This window comes from Zingiber officinale, chromosome 9B (genome assembly GCF_018446385.1).
Source record: "Zingiber officinale cultivar Zhangliang chromosome 9B, Zo_v1.1, whole genome shotgun sequence".
NCBI lineage: Eukaryota > Viridiplantae > Streptophyta > Magnoliopsida > Zingiberales > Zingiberaceae > Zingiber > Zingiber officinale.
The window spans coordinates 111,467,105-111,481,730 of NC_056003.1; positions in this window are offsets into that span (position 1 = coordinate 111,467,105).

Here is a 14,626-nt window from a genome sequence, read left to right on the forward strand (position 1 = left end):
AGGTGTCCGACAAGGTCTACCATACAACGCCTCAAATGGTGCCATCTGGATAGCCGAATGAAAGCTGTTGTTGTAGGCAAACTCTACTAACGGCAGATGGTCCTCCTAACTGCCTCCGAAATCCATAACACATGACCTCAGCAGGTCCTCTAAAGTCTGAATGGTCCGCTCTGACTGTCCATCTGTCTGTGGATGGAAAGTTGTACTGAAACGGAGCTGTATGCCCAAGGCCTGCTGCAGACTCTGCCAGAAACGAGACGTGAACCGTGGATCTCTATCCGAAATGATACTCAACGGAACACCATGTAGTCTGATAATCTCCCGACAATACAGATCTGTCAATCGATCCAGGGGATCAGTCCTTTGAATCGCTAAAAAGTGAGCGGATTTGGTTAATCGATCAACGATTACCCAAATCGCGTCATGGCCTCGTCGTGTCCTCGGCAACCCTACCACAAAGTCCATGGTAATGTGATCCCACTTCCACTCAGAAATAAGAATCCGCTGAAGTAACCCTGCAGGTCTCTGGTGCTCAGCCTTCACCTGCTGACAAACAAGACATCTAGCTACGAAATCCGCGATGTCTTTCTTCATGCCATTCCACCAGTAAGAACGCCTCAAGTCTCGATACATACGGGTCCCGCCTGGATGGATCGCAAATCAAGAACAGTGAGCCTCCTGAAGTAGCTCCTGTAAGACCGGATGAGACTGAGGTACGCATAATCTGCCTCGGAAGTATATAACACCCTCCTCGTCTCGTGTGAACTCGGTCTGCTGCCCGGAAGCTATCTGACTGCTAATGAACTGCAAATGTTGATCACCAGCCTGGGCCTCTCGGATCCTCGTCCTGATCGATGACTGAGCAACTATGGTAACCAGAATACCCTGCTCTGTCGGTCCCTGATCCTCAAGATCTAACTCAGAGAAACCCTGAATCAAGTCCGTGACTGAAGCTCGGTGGCAAGCCAAAGTCCCTCTGGACTTCCTGCTGAGTGCATCTGCAACCACATTAGCTTTCCCCGGGTGATAGCTAATGGTACAATCGTAATCCTTCAGGAACTCCATCCATCTCCTCTGTCGGAGATTAAGCTCCTTCTGAGTAAAAATGTATTTGAGACTCTTATGATCAGTGAGAATCTCAAATGTAATGTCATACAAATGATGACGCCAAATATTCAAAGCATATATGATGGCAGCTAACTCCAGATCATGAACTGGGTAGTTCTTCTCATGCTCCTTCAGCTGACGAGAAGCATAAGAGACTACTCTGCCGTGCTGCATCAGAACAGCACCCAAACCCTGTAGAGAAGCGTCGGTGTAGAGTACAAATCCGTCCTCTCCAGAAGGTAAAACCAAAACTGGAGCCGACACTAATCTCCGCTTCAGCTCCTGAAAGCTGGTTTCGCAATCCTAGGACCACATGAACTTCACGCCTTTCCTGGTAAGATGTGTCAGCGGCATAGCAATACGCGAGAAACCCTCGACAAATCGTCTGTAATATCCTGCTAGTCCCAGAAAACTGCGGATCTCCTGAACTGACTTCGGCTGCTCCCAACTGGTGATAGCCTCGATCTTCTGAGGATCAACTGAAATACCTCTGCTAGAAACCACGTGTCCCAGAAACCGACTGAGGATAACCAGAATGCACACTTGTTGAATTTCGCGTACAGCTGATGTCGTCTAAGAGTCTCCAAGACTATGCGAAGATGATGAGCATGCTCCTCCTCGGAATGCGAGTAGACCAATATGTCATCAATGAAAACGATAACAAACTGGTCCAGATACTCCAGAAAGATGCGGTTCATCAAGTCCATAAATACCGCTGGAGCATTGGTAAGCACAAATGGCATTACCAAAAACTCATAATGACCGTATCTCGTACGGAAAGCTGTCTTCTGGATATCTGAGTCTCTGACCCTCAACTGATGATATCCGGATCGCAGATCAATCTTAGAATACACTGATATACCTCTGAGCTGATCAAACAAATCCTCGATCCGTGGTAAAGGATATTTATTTCTGACAGTCACCGCATTCAGCTGTCTGTAGTCAATACATAACCTCATAGTGCCGTCCTTTTTCTTGACAAATAATACCGAAGAACCCCATGGGGAAACACTAGGGCGAATGAATCCCCTGTCTAAAAGCTCCTGGAGTTGAACCTTCAGCTCGTTCAACTCTTTTGGTGTCATACGATACGGAGCTTTCGATGCCGGTGCGGTCCCCGGAATCAGCTCAATAGCGAACTCCACTTGCCTTCTGGGAGGCAAACCTGGCAGCTCCTCTGGAAATACATCTGGGTACTCCCGGACTACAGGAACGTCGGAGAGCTGCGAACTACTGCTATCCTCAGTACTAATCAGAGATAATAGGAAACCATGACAGCCGTGAGACAACAGCTTCTACGCCTGAATCGCCGAGATAATCAAGATGTCGTCGTCTCTGATGCCAGTGAAACTCCACGAGGGTTGGTTTGGAGGGTGGAAGGTGACCACCCTCGTCTGGCAATCAACGGTAGCATGATATACTGACAGCCAATCCATACCAAGAATGATATCAAACTCGACCATCTCCAATACTAGAAGATCTACCGTAAGTATCATGTTGCCAAAGTCTAACGGGCAACCTCTGATCTCCTAGGTGACGTCTAAAGTATCACCGGACGGTAGGGAGACAGTCAATCGTTGCAGTCTAACAGTAGGTAATCTACCAATCTCCCGCATAAAGGTACGTGATATAAAAGAGTGTGAGCTACCAGTATCAATCAATATATCAGCGGAAAATGCATAAATGGAAATCATACCGTGGAAAACGGATCCGTCGGCTCACTGCGCATACTCTCTGGTAATCACATGAGCACGTCCAGTCTCTGGCGGAGGAGGAGGTGGTAACGCTGCCTGCCACTGAGGCGGTGCTGGATAATGTGCCAGTGGAGACTGTGAGGACGGTGACTGATACTGTGCCGATGACTGGGACTGAGTCTGGTACTGGCCTAAAGGCTGAGGCTGCATCTGATACTGCCCCTGCGTCGGATAGTAAGGTCCTGGAACAGAACTCTGGGGTGCTATGGAAGCACTGGAGTACTCCTGTCCAAGCATGCCAAATGCCGCTGCTGCAGGTGAAACTGTCCCCTGCTGACGATGTGAAGACTGGGCTTTCTGCCCTCCTTGATATGCCCTGACTGACTAGACTGTCCCCTCTGACTTGACCCTCCGGAACTCGTGTGCTGAGCCTTCAGCTGACAATCTCGGCTCTGGTGCCCAGGCAGTCTACAATAAAAGCAAACTGGCTGTCCCAGAAAGCAAACTGGTTGTCCCAGAGAGCAAGCTGGGGTAAGGTGATCTCTGGATCCACATCGGAAACAGTGAGTATCGCTGGAAGGTGGTTGCCGGTTCTGCTGAGAAAACCGGGAACGTCCTGAAGAAGACCGCCCTGACTTCTGAGGCCTACGAGATACCCCAGATGTACCCTGACCTGACCGACTGCAACTACTCTGCTGATGTCCGGTCGTCTGTGCCTGCTGGATCTGCCCTGATGTCTGACCCGTATGCTTCCTCTTCCTGTCCGGAAATGCTCTCTGCTGAGCTAACTCTATCATCAAAGCTCGATCCAGTGCATCTGAGTAAGATACAATCCCTAAACCGGCAAGCCTTACTTGAAGATAACCATCTAGTCCCTATATAAACTGCATCATGCGAGATCTGTCCTCCGCAACTAACTCTGGACAAAACTTAGCCAACCGGTTAAATTCAGTATTATATTCTGTCACTGAGCGATTGTTTTGCCGCAGACTCATGAAATCCTGTCGGAGAGCCATCTGATATGATAGTGGAAAGAAACGGCTTTCAAAAGCCTCTCTGAACCTGGTCCAAGTGACGTTCCGCTCGCCGATGATAGAACGCTGTGTAATCCACCAGGCGTTAGCCTCATCTCGTAAATGGAAAGCAGCCAGCTCTGCTTTCTCCCACTCGGAGCAAGCCATATAGAAGAAAGTCTGCTCCATAGTCTCTATCCATGACAGGGCCATACTCGGATCAAGATCTCCTCGGAAGAGTGTGAATCGAGTCTTCATCGACTCTGCTAATACTGGAATCCTAGCTCGTGCCACGGCAATGTCAGTGAGGTGTGTCGGGACGGCTGCAGGAACTGGCGGAACCACTGGAACTGGTGCTACAAGTGGTACCGCGGAATAAACCGGAGGAGGTACTCTCGGTGCTGCTGAATAAACTGGAGCATAAGCCGTCGGTGGTATTGTAGAGTGAACATAGGTGGCCGCAGCTGGAGGTATGATAGGTAATGGTACCGGATGTGGAGCAGCTGCTGCTACTGTAGACACTGGGGGTACAGATATCACTGGTGTCGGGTACACTGTAGGTCCAGGTGGCGGTGGTACTGAATACGCTGTAAGCTGCGCTGGAGCAGATATCGGGAACGCCAATAGTACCTCTGATGGTACCGGAACTACAGTAGGGATAGGTACACTCGGCGTAACCGAGGTAGGTACCTCTATAGGAGCCGTCGGGGTCTGAGAGCCCGACGCGCCCGCAATATGCTGAGTCTGCCCCTGACTGACAGGCTCATCAACAGTAGACATCTCTGGCATATCCAGAGATCCCGTGGTCCTCGCACGTGGTCGTCCAGCACCACGTCTCGCTACAATACACGTAGATCTCCTCATATATGTTAAGTTATATTACAGATATTACTGTTGGTGCGGTTAGCACTAACGATTTAACCCAGGTTTTGATGAATGACAAATCAGGTTAAGTTAGTCTGTTGTTGTCTAACACTCTGATCGAGTGTGCAGGAGAAGCCCAGACAGGTCGACGGGCTGACCGGATGTCTGGCACGAAGTCCAGCTAGGTCGACGGGCTGACCGGATAGCTGGCAAGAAGTCCAAGCGGGTCGACGGGCTGACCAGACGCTTGGCGAGAAGTCCAAGTGGGTCGACGGGCTGACCGGACGCTTGGCGAGAAGTCCAGACGGGTCGACGGGCTGACCGGACGTCTGGCAGGTAAGTGAGGTAAGTCACTAGAGGGGAGTGACTGCGAGGACGCGTTCCCGGGAAGGGAACATTAGGCGTCGATCCGGCTTAGATCCATTTCGGATATCTAAGTCGAGATCGTGACTAGATTCCGGTCTCGGAAAGACGGAATCTAAGTCATACTAACTTGTGCTAATTCATACTATTATAAAATGTGCTAATAATCTATGTTGCAGGTTATATATTGCCTCGGACTAACTTTGTTTTGCATGAAAAGGGAGTTTTCTGGAACAAGGTGGTCCGGGCGCCCGGAGGTCCGGGCGCCCGGAAGGCAAATTATATCCAGCCGAGTCGTCGCCACGTGGAGCATCACGGTTTGAGCAGCTACGTCACATTACAGGCGCCTGGAAGGGATCCAAGCGCTCGGAGCAACATATAAAAGAAGCCCCAGGCAGGAGCTTCAGAATCAATCATCAATCTAAGTACTCAGAATCCAAGATCTACTGCTCTGTGCTCTTGCGACGCCACGAAAAGCTCTCCGACTCAGTGCTGGTTTTGTTTTAATTCTATTGTCGGTATTTTCTTTATCTGTCAATTCTTGTACTTAACTCTGTAATATTCGAATTGATAGTGATTACCCAACGAAAGTGGTCAAGGACCACGGGCCTTCGAGTAGGAGTCGTCACATGCTCCGAACGAAGTAAAAACAATTGTGTTCATTTACTTTTCCGCTGCGTATTTTTACACTCGAGTTTTCGAATCGATATTCACCCCCCCTCTATCGAACGATCACGGTCCTACAAGTGGTATCAGAGCAGGTACCGCTCTGATTTGGTGCAACCACCAATCAAGCAAAGGGGGGTCGTTTTAAAGAAAAAAATTAGATATTGTTTGTCTTTTAAATAAAACCTTACGCCTTTCGTTTTTTCCCTCCAAAACGGTTTTTGAAAAATACATCGTCATCTTTTCACCATTGTTTAGTATTTAAAAAATATTACATTTTCAAAATTTTGAAATAATATTTTTTAAAATATTTTATTAATATTTTATTATTTTTTCCGAAAATAGTGAAATATTATTTTTTTCCAGCACTGCTAATCCAAGACCAAGTCTTGGGATTTTTTTCTGTTTCTCTGTGTGCAAGAATAATGACTCTTCAAGAAGGACGGAACCCCTGCGAACCACCACCATACGATCATGAAGACTTCAACTACTGGAAGCGATTAATGGAATGCTTCTTAGGAAGCGTAGACATCGATTATATGCTAATTTTGAGGAAACCTTCTCAAAACTCGGAACTGAACAAAAAGGTAAGTAACATTATTTGTAATGTTTTACCTAACAATATTTTATGCAGATTAGAAAAGTACAAGAATGCATATGAGCTGTGGACCCAGTTGATCAAGCTTCACGAGATGCCGATGGAGCTAGAAGATCAAGTTAAAGTCAAATATGGACTCGAATCAAATCCAACGGAGAAGCCTACTGAATTAGGGGTTGCGCTCAAGGTTAGTAATATTTACCAAAATACCACTGCTAATAGTAGTTTAAATAATCAGTATGATGATAAGTATGAAATTGGTCCAAGTATGGTGCATGATAATCTAGATTTAAATGATTTAAATTCAAAATCACAAAATAATCTAGACTCTGATCAAGTCAATCAAGACTCTGATCAATTTGGCATTAACCTTGACTTGGTCAAACAGAACAATGACCAAATCAATTCAAATAATTTAATTAATTCAGAAAATTTGAAATTAGGTGAGCATTTAGACATAAATAAGTCAAACATTAAAATAAATTTGAATTTAAATGCTAAAAATGAGAAAATGGATAAAATCAATAAATACCTTGATAATCAAGATAAAATCAGTCTAGAGAATGCTATCTAAAACCAAGATAATTTAATTAATAAAAAATTAAACTTTAAAGATAAAACTAATCTAATAAATTCAATTAACAATATCAATTTAAAAGGCAAAGAAAATATAAGGATAAAATCAAACACTTTGATAAAATCAAAACGGAATTTAACAAACTTAAAATTAAATGTTAAAGATAACATATTAAACAAAATAAACTAGAAATTTCAAAATTAACAATTAATAAAAAGCTAAAAGATAAACCGTTAAGAAAATATAATTCAAACAGTTTAGTTAATTCAAATTTTAAAATAAATAAAAACTTAAACTTTAAAAATAAGCTATTAAAGAAAGATAATTTGACCAATTTAATTAATTCAAAATTAAAAACTTAAATTTAAATCACAAATTAAACATTAAAACTTAACTAAAACCAACTCTAATTATACAAAAATCTTAAATTAAAGGAAGATAATTGAGGGGGAGGCTCCAGAATAGCTGGCACCTCCAAAACTAACTTACCCGACAGGGTAACCCAAATAAACTAACCCGGCAGGGTAATTAGGATTAGTTAAAAAGGGACCCAGTTTAACTTGAATCATGGTACTGGTGAAGTTTTTGGATGATAGTACGTTAGGGAAGCTTGGGCATCGCATGTCTAGAAAGATATGGCTTCGATCTGGTGCATTTGGCCAAGTGGAACTGACCGAAGCTACCCTTAAATGGATCCTAACTAGTTAGACCAAGGTTTAGTACTAAGCTCCGTGGATAGGACTATTCGGAAAACCTCGAAAGGTTGGTTACTTCTAATGACGTCCAGGTGACTCACCAAGCTTAGAAGTTTATCCGAAGAATATCTATTTGTTGAGACCAAAGCTAAACCTGAATCTAACACAAGCTAAACCAAACTCTATAATTAAATCTAATTCATCTCACAAAATCATAGGATTCCATGATTGAAAACTTAGATCGGGTGAGATGAATAAGGATTAAATTAATTTCAAATTAAATTAAATTAATTAAAATTTAATTTCGAATTTCAAATTGAATTTCAAATTCACATTAAATTTCAAATTAATTAAAAACTAAATTAAAACCTAAATCATTTTAAAAATTAAATTAACTTTAAAAAATTATTTTAAAATTAAATTAACTTTAAAAAATTATTTTAAAATTAAATTAATTTTAAAAAAAAATTATTTTTAAATTAAATTAAATTTAAAAAAATTTATTTTAAAACTTCTTTAAAAAATTATTTTAAAAATCATTTTAAAAACTTTAAAAAATTCTTTTAAAAATTATTTTAAAAACTCTTTTAAAAAATCATTTTAAAAACTTTAAAAAATTCTTTTAAAAATTATTTTAAAACATTTTAAAAATTATTTTAAAAACTCTTTTAAAAATCATTTTAAAAAATTTAAAAAAAAATTATTTTAAAATCTCTTTTAAAAATCATTTTAAAAACTTTAAAAAAAAATTCTTATAAAAATTATTTTAAAAACTATTTTAAAAATCATTTTAAAAACTTTTAAAAAAAATTCTTTTAAAATTTATTTTAAAAACTTTTTAAAAAAATTCTTTTAAAAATTATTTTAAAAACTCTTTTAAAAATCATTTTAAAAACTTTTTAAAAAAAATTCTTTTAAAAATTATTTTAAAAACTCTTTTAAAAATCATTTAAAAAAATTTTAAAAAAAAAACTTTTAAAAATTATTTTAAAAACTCTTTTAAAAATCATTTTAAAAACTTTAAAAAAAATTATTTTAAAAATTATTTAAAAACTCTTTTAAAAATCATTTTAAAAACTTTAAAAAAAAAAATCTTTTAAAAATTATTTTAAAAACTCTTTTAAAAATCATTTTAAAAACTTTAAAAAAAAAATTCTTTTAAAAATTATTTTAAAAATTCTTTTAAAAATCATTTTAAAAACTTTTAAAAAAAAATTTCTTTTAAAAATTATTTTAAAAACTCTTTTAAAAATCATTTTAAAAACTTTAAAAAATTCTTTTAAAAATTATTGTAAAAACACTTTTTAAAATCATTTTAAAAAACTTCTTTTAAAAATTATTTTAAAAACTCTTTTAAAAAATCATTTTAAAAACTTTAAAAAATTCTTTTAAAAATTCTTTTAAAACATTTTAAAAATTATTTTAAAAACTCTTTTAAAAATCATTTTAAAAACTTTAAAAAATTCTTTTAACTTAAAAAAAAATAATAATAATAAATTATTTCTATAGACTATTTTCACTTTAAAAATTATTATTTTGACTTTAAACTCATTTTTAATCTTAAACATCATTTTAACCTTAAAATTATTTTTTAATTTAACTTAACTGAAAATTAGATCTCAAATTAAAACTCATTAAAACTTAATTTAAACATTACTTTTCAACTTAATTTAACCTAACTGAAATTAAAACTTAAATTAAAACTTAAAAATTTAACTTAAACTTAAAACTTAAACCTAAATTAATCACTGATATTAATCTTAATCTAAAATCAAAACTGGATTGAACGTATATTAATTAAATAATTATAAAAATCATTTTAAAATCTTGTTAGAAATCCCTTAAAAATAATAATAATTATAATTCTTTTAAATTCATTTAAAACTTAGACACCTAACTTAAAAGCTTAAATTCCGTTAACTTTAACTTTAAACTTAATTATGTAATTAATAAGTAGAATTTAACACTTTATTTGAGAACTAAGCTTGATTTGATTAGATCCTAGGTTTAACCTTAGTAAAAATATTAAAATTACTCTAACTCATTTTTTTAACAACCTTTAAAATATTAATTATTTTTATTAAACCATAATTAAAGTTTGACTTAAATTGAACCTTCCTTAACCTTGTTTAATAACGAGTTTAACTTCAAATTAAGACCAACTTTAAACTAAGTTAATCCAACTTAAAAGGAAGTAAATGAAAAGTTAAATTATAACTAACATCTTCATCAATTAATACAAAATTTAGATTATATTAAATTATTGAATCAAGCAAAATTTAATCAATAAATTATTAATATTGATTAATTATTGAATTAATAACAACTTATCTTACTTAACATTACACTAAAGGTTAACTCATTTCAACTGAATCTAACGTTAATTACGTTTAGTCAAATTTAAATGAACAATTTTATAAAGATAATTATACAATCGCCTAAAACACTTAGGTACGAAAATATGTTACGGTTGTAAAATTTTATATTAAGAGGGAGTAATAAATAAGGAGGATTAATAAATTAAAGGAGTATCAAATTCAGGGGGAGGTTTTTAATTATCTCTTTAAGTGTTATTTTTTAATCTTCTCTTTAAAATCTCTCTATAAAATTCTACCTCAATTTTTTTTCTACTTTGAATATATTTAGCAAATATTTTCAAAATTTTATGTTAGGTTCAGGGGGAGAAATAAAACTAATTCAGTTTTTCAAATCGAATTTTAAACTTAATTTTGAAAATCAAAGTTTAAAAATCAATTTTCAAAATCAACCTGTTTAAAATTGTGAAAAATTTCTTAAATCAACTCACAATTGCTTGTTTTAAATCACAAACTTTTTATCCTTTTTACTTAGTCCTTGAAAACTGAACTTTTGTAATATTTTAAACTATGGTTGTGAAACTAGTACTTTTCTAGTATTCTAAAAAACTGAACTTTTCTAGTGTTTTTCAATCAGTTTTGAAAAATAAAATTTTCAAACTCAGTCTTGGAATTTTTGAAAACTTATTTGAAAAGCATTTCAAAATTGAAACTTGAAAATTTAAAATTTGATCTTGAAATTTAGAACTCCCCCAGATTATCTTAACATTTTTTTACTAAAGTCTATGCTTACTTAATCCATGCTTATTTTTGATGAATGCCAAAGGGGGAGGGTTAGGTGGTTAAGTTAGCTAAACCAGAATTGAAAATACAAACTAACTTAAAAACCCTTTAAATGCTTGTTTTTTTCTTGCATATGTTTTCACTAACTTAACCAGGTTGTCATTCCATCAAAAATGGGGAGATTGTTGGTGCGGTTAGCACTAACGATTTAACCCAGGTTTTGATGAATGACAAATCAGGTTAAGTTAGTCTGTTGTTGTCTAACACTCTGATCGAGTGTGCAGGAGAAGCCCAGACAGGTCGACGGGCTGACCGGATGTCTGGCACGAAGTCCAGCTAGGTCGACGGGCTGACCGGATAGCTGGCGAGAAGTCCAAGCGGGTCGACGGGCTGACCGGACGCTTGGCGAGAAGTCCAAGCGGGTCGACGGGCTGACCGGACGCTTGGCGAGAAGTCCAGACGGGTCGACGAGCTGACCGGACGTCTGGCAGGTAAGTGAGGTAAGTCACTAGAGGGGAGTGACTGCGAAGACGCGTTCCCGGGAAGGGAACATTAGGCGTCGATCCGACTTAGATCCATTTCGGATATCTAAGTCGAGATCGTGACTAGATTCCGGTCTCGGAAAGACGGAATCTAAGTCATACTAACTTGTGCTAATTCATACTATTATAAAATGTGCTAATAATCTATGTTGCAGGTTATATATTGCCTCGGACTAACTTTGTTTTGCAGGAAAAGGGAGTTTTCTGGAACAAGGTGGTCCGGGCGCCCGGAGGGGATCCGGGCGCCCGGAGGGGATCCGGGCGCCCTGAGGTCCGGGCGCCCCGAAGGCAAATTATATCCAGCCGAGTCGTCGCCACGTGGAGCATCACGGTTTGAGCAGCTACGTCACATTACAGGCGCCCGGAAGGGATCCAGGCGTCCGGAGCAACATATAAAAGAAGCCCCAGGCAGGAGCTTCAGAATCAATCATCAATCTAAGTACTCAGAATCCAAGATCTGCTGCTCTGTGCTCTTACGACGCCACGAAAAGCTCTCCGACTCAGTGCTGGTTTTGTTTTAATTCTATTGTCGGTATTTTCTTTATCTGTCAATTCTTGTACTTAACTCTGTAATATTCGAATTGATAGTGATTGCCCAACGAAAGTGGTCAAGGACCACGGGCCTTCGAGTAGGAGTCGTCACAGGCTCCGAACGAAGTAAAAACAATTGTGTTCATTTACTTTTCCGCTGCATATTTTTACACTCGAGTTTTCGAATCGATATTCACCCTCCCTCTATCGAACGATCACGGTCCTACAATTACTACCAGTATAACAAACATAAAATAACATCATACCTATTTGCCGTCTGGAGATGTTCCGTCGCTGTCCAGTCCCCAATTTGACCTCAAAATTCCGAACGAGAAAATCGCCGGAAATCCATATAAATCCGAAACGGAAATCTGAAACATAACCATAACGAAAATCCGAAAATGCCCAGTTTAACTCGCAAACCTGGCTCTGATACCAAATAAATTGTCACGCCCCGGAGGAGTCCCTGTCCGAAGAAATTTCGGCAGCATCTCCCCTGTACGGCGGACAATCTGAAACTTTCTACATATCCATATACCTCAGCCACATGCGGCTGGAATAATAACAGTAAATAAACAATCACCCACGCAGTTTATATAATAAGTAAACAGAATAATAATACCCTGACTCGAAATCAACCCTACTCAACTACACTCGTAAAGCTCAAATCCGACGATAAGATCAACTTACATCTTCTGCCGTCTAGGCAGACATGTAGTAGAACAAATCTAAACCATACGAAAATCCATCGATCATAAGAATCCATACAATATCCAAATCCTCAAATAGAATAAGTCTAACACAATCTAAATAAGAAACCAAAAGATAAATACAACTTGTGGTCTGCAAGGGACTAGCAACTGGAACTCTCTCCTGACAGCATCAACCTGAAAAATAACAACAATGGAGGCGGGGTGAGTCCAACACTCAGCAGGTACAACTGATATACAAAGTAAGGAAATAACACCTAGCACTAATCATGCGTACAGTCTCCTGATGTAATAAAGGTAAATGCAAACTGAAGTAAACAGGAGAATACTGTACTAACCAGAGCCGGGGTATAAGGACAAACAGTCCGAGTGATATAGAAATCCTGTATGCATGTCAAACATAGGTATCCAAACAATATGTAGCATATAAATGCAGCAAACACAAACACAAGCAATAAATGCATCATGCATATGATGCCAATGATGCGTCCTGTTCACCCCTAACGCCAGTCGATCATCTCACACAATAGTGAGGCCGAGTGGGTAGGGCTATGACAACCGTGCACTCTGTCGTCACTACTCCTGATGAGTGACTGAGTGGACGGGATGCTGTCGGAGTACACCTATCCTCCTACCCCAAATCATAAATGGGGGAGTGCAATGCTCTCAACTCCCGGTACACGATGACGGGGAGGAATCTCTGCCGGATAACACGTTGTGTCACACTACCCATGAGCGGACCAACGGTGCCTAACAGAGTCCCTGCTGCAACACACTCTGCCTGAATAGACCACTAACCCATGAGTGGTGGTGTGTTCAGATCCATGTAACTGGCGATGTGCTCAACAATAATGGAGCGAACTATCGCACAACATGCAATCATGCAAATGGTGCATGGCATTAACCACAAAATCTCCTGACCTAATCCATATATATATATAAAAGTGCATCATAGGTCAACGAGTCGAATCAAATCAAAGGTACACAGAAGGTATAAAACTTAGGTCCTGAACATGGTGAAGCATGGTATATTACTACCCCTATAAGCATGTATAAACAGGTAAAGTATACATGAGATGCAAACCAATCAATCAATCAAGCATTTATCAAGTTTTGGGTAGTGATTAACCGAAACAGAATGAGAAACATAATTAATGCAATTTGTTAAATTCACTACTATGTATATCAAATGACATAAGTCAAAAGTACCCGCCTCCAATCGAAAAGGTCCAATCTGGTCCAAATACAACGTCGAGATACTCGTCTCGCGTCAAAGTCCTATATCACCAACATAAATATATTTTATTTAGCTAAAATTCACATAAATAGCTAAATAAAACCTCTAACTCTAGATTAGGATAAACCCTAATCATACTATTAAATAAATTCCAAACCTAATCCATTTACTCATAATAACTTAGACTTAAATAGATTTCTGTGCTATTCATTTCTTGTCCTTTCCTACAAATTGGTGCACGCTACAACAAAAGAAACAATTGCACTGCACCTTACCTAAATTCTCACAGTACAGATGTTGATCCACAACTAGGGATAGTGCTACAGAAGGAATAGTTGCTGCTGGAAACCAAAACTTTACTGCTAGTAAAGATTGATTGATGTTGTAAACCAAAGGGTTGCTGCCCAAACAATACAGGTTAGGCTCGTACACTATCTAAATATCTCAAGATTGTAAGATGAATCAAATTAAAGCCTTACATCTCATACCCAAAACCCAAACCTCTGTTGATCCTCAACTGATCAGAAAACCAAAAATAAATTGACGGTGGAACAGCACCTCGAGTAGGTGGCTGAAGCTTCGTCGACGATGGCAGCAAGTTTTCTGATGGCCGGGCAAGGTCAGGCAATGGCGGCGCTGGGTCGGCAGATTTAGGGCAAAGGAGCTTGGTCGGCTGCCGACGCTCGGAAGAGGAGAAGAAGACTTGGTTCGGAGCTTGGGCACGGTCAAGTGGAGGAGGTCGGCGCTGGGATCGAAGACGGTGACGTCGGCAGGCACAGTGGTGGTGGCAGCCGGCGCTAGAGCAGAAGGAAGGCCGACGGTAACTCGTCGTACCATAGGAAGGGAGGGGAAGTCGCCGGTCGGCCGGGGCTGGCTAGGGCACAGAGGAGAGTCGGTGAGGAAGAAGATGAGAAGAGGAAGACAAAAGGCT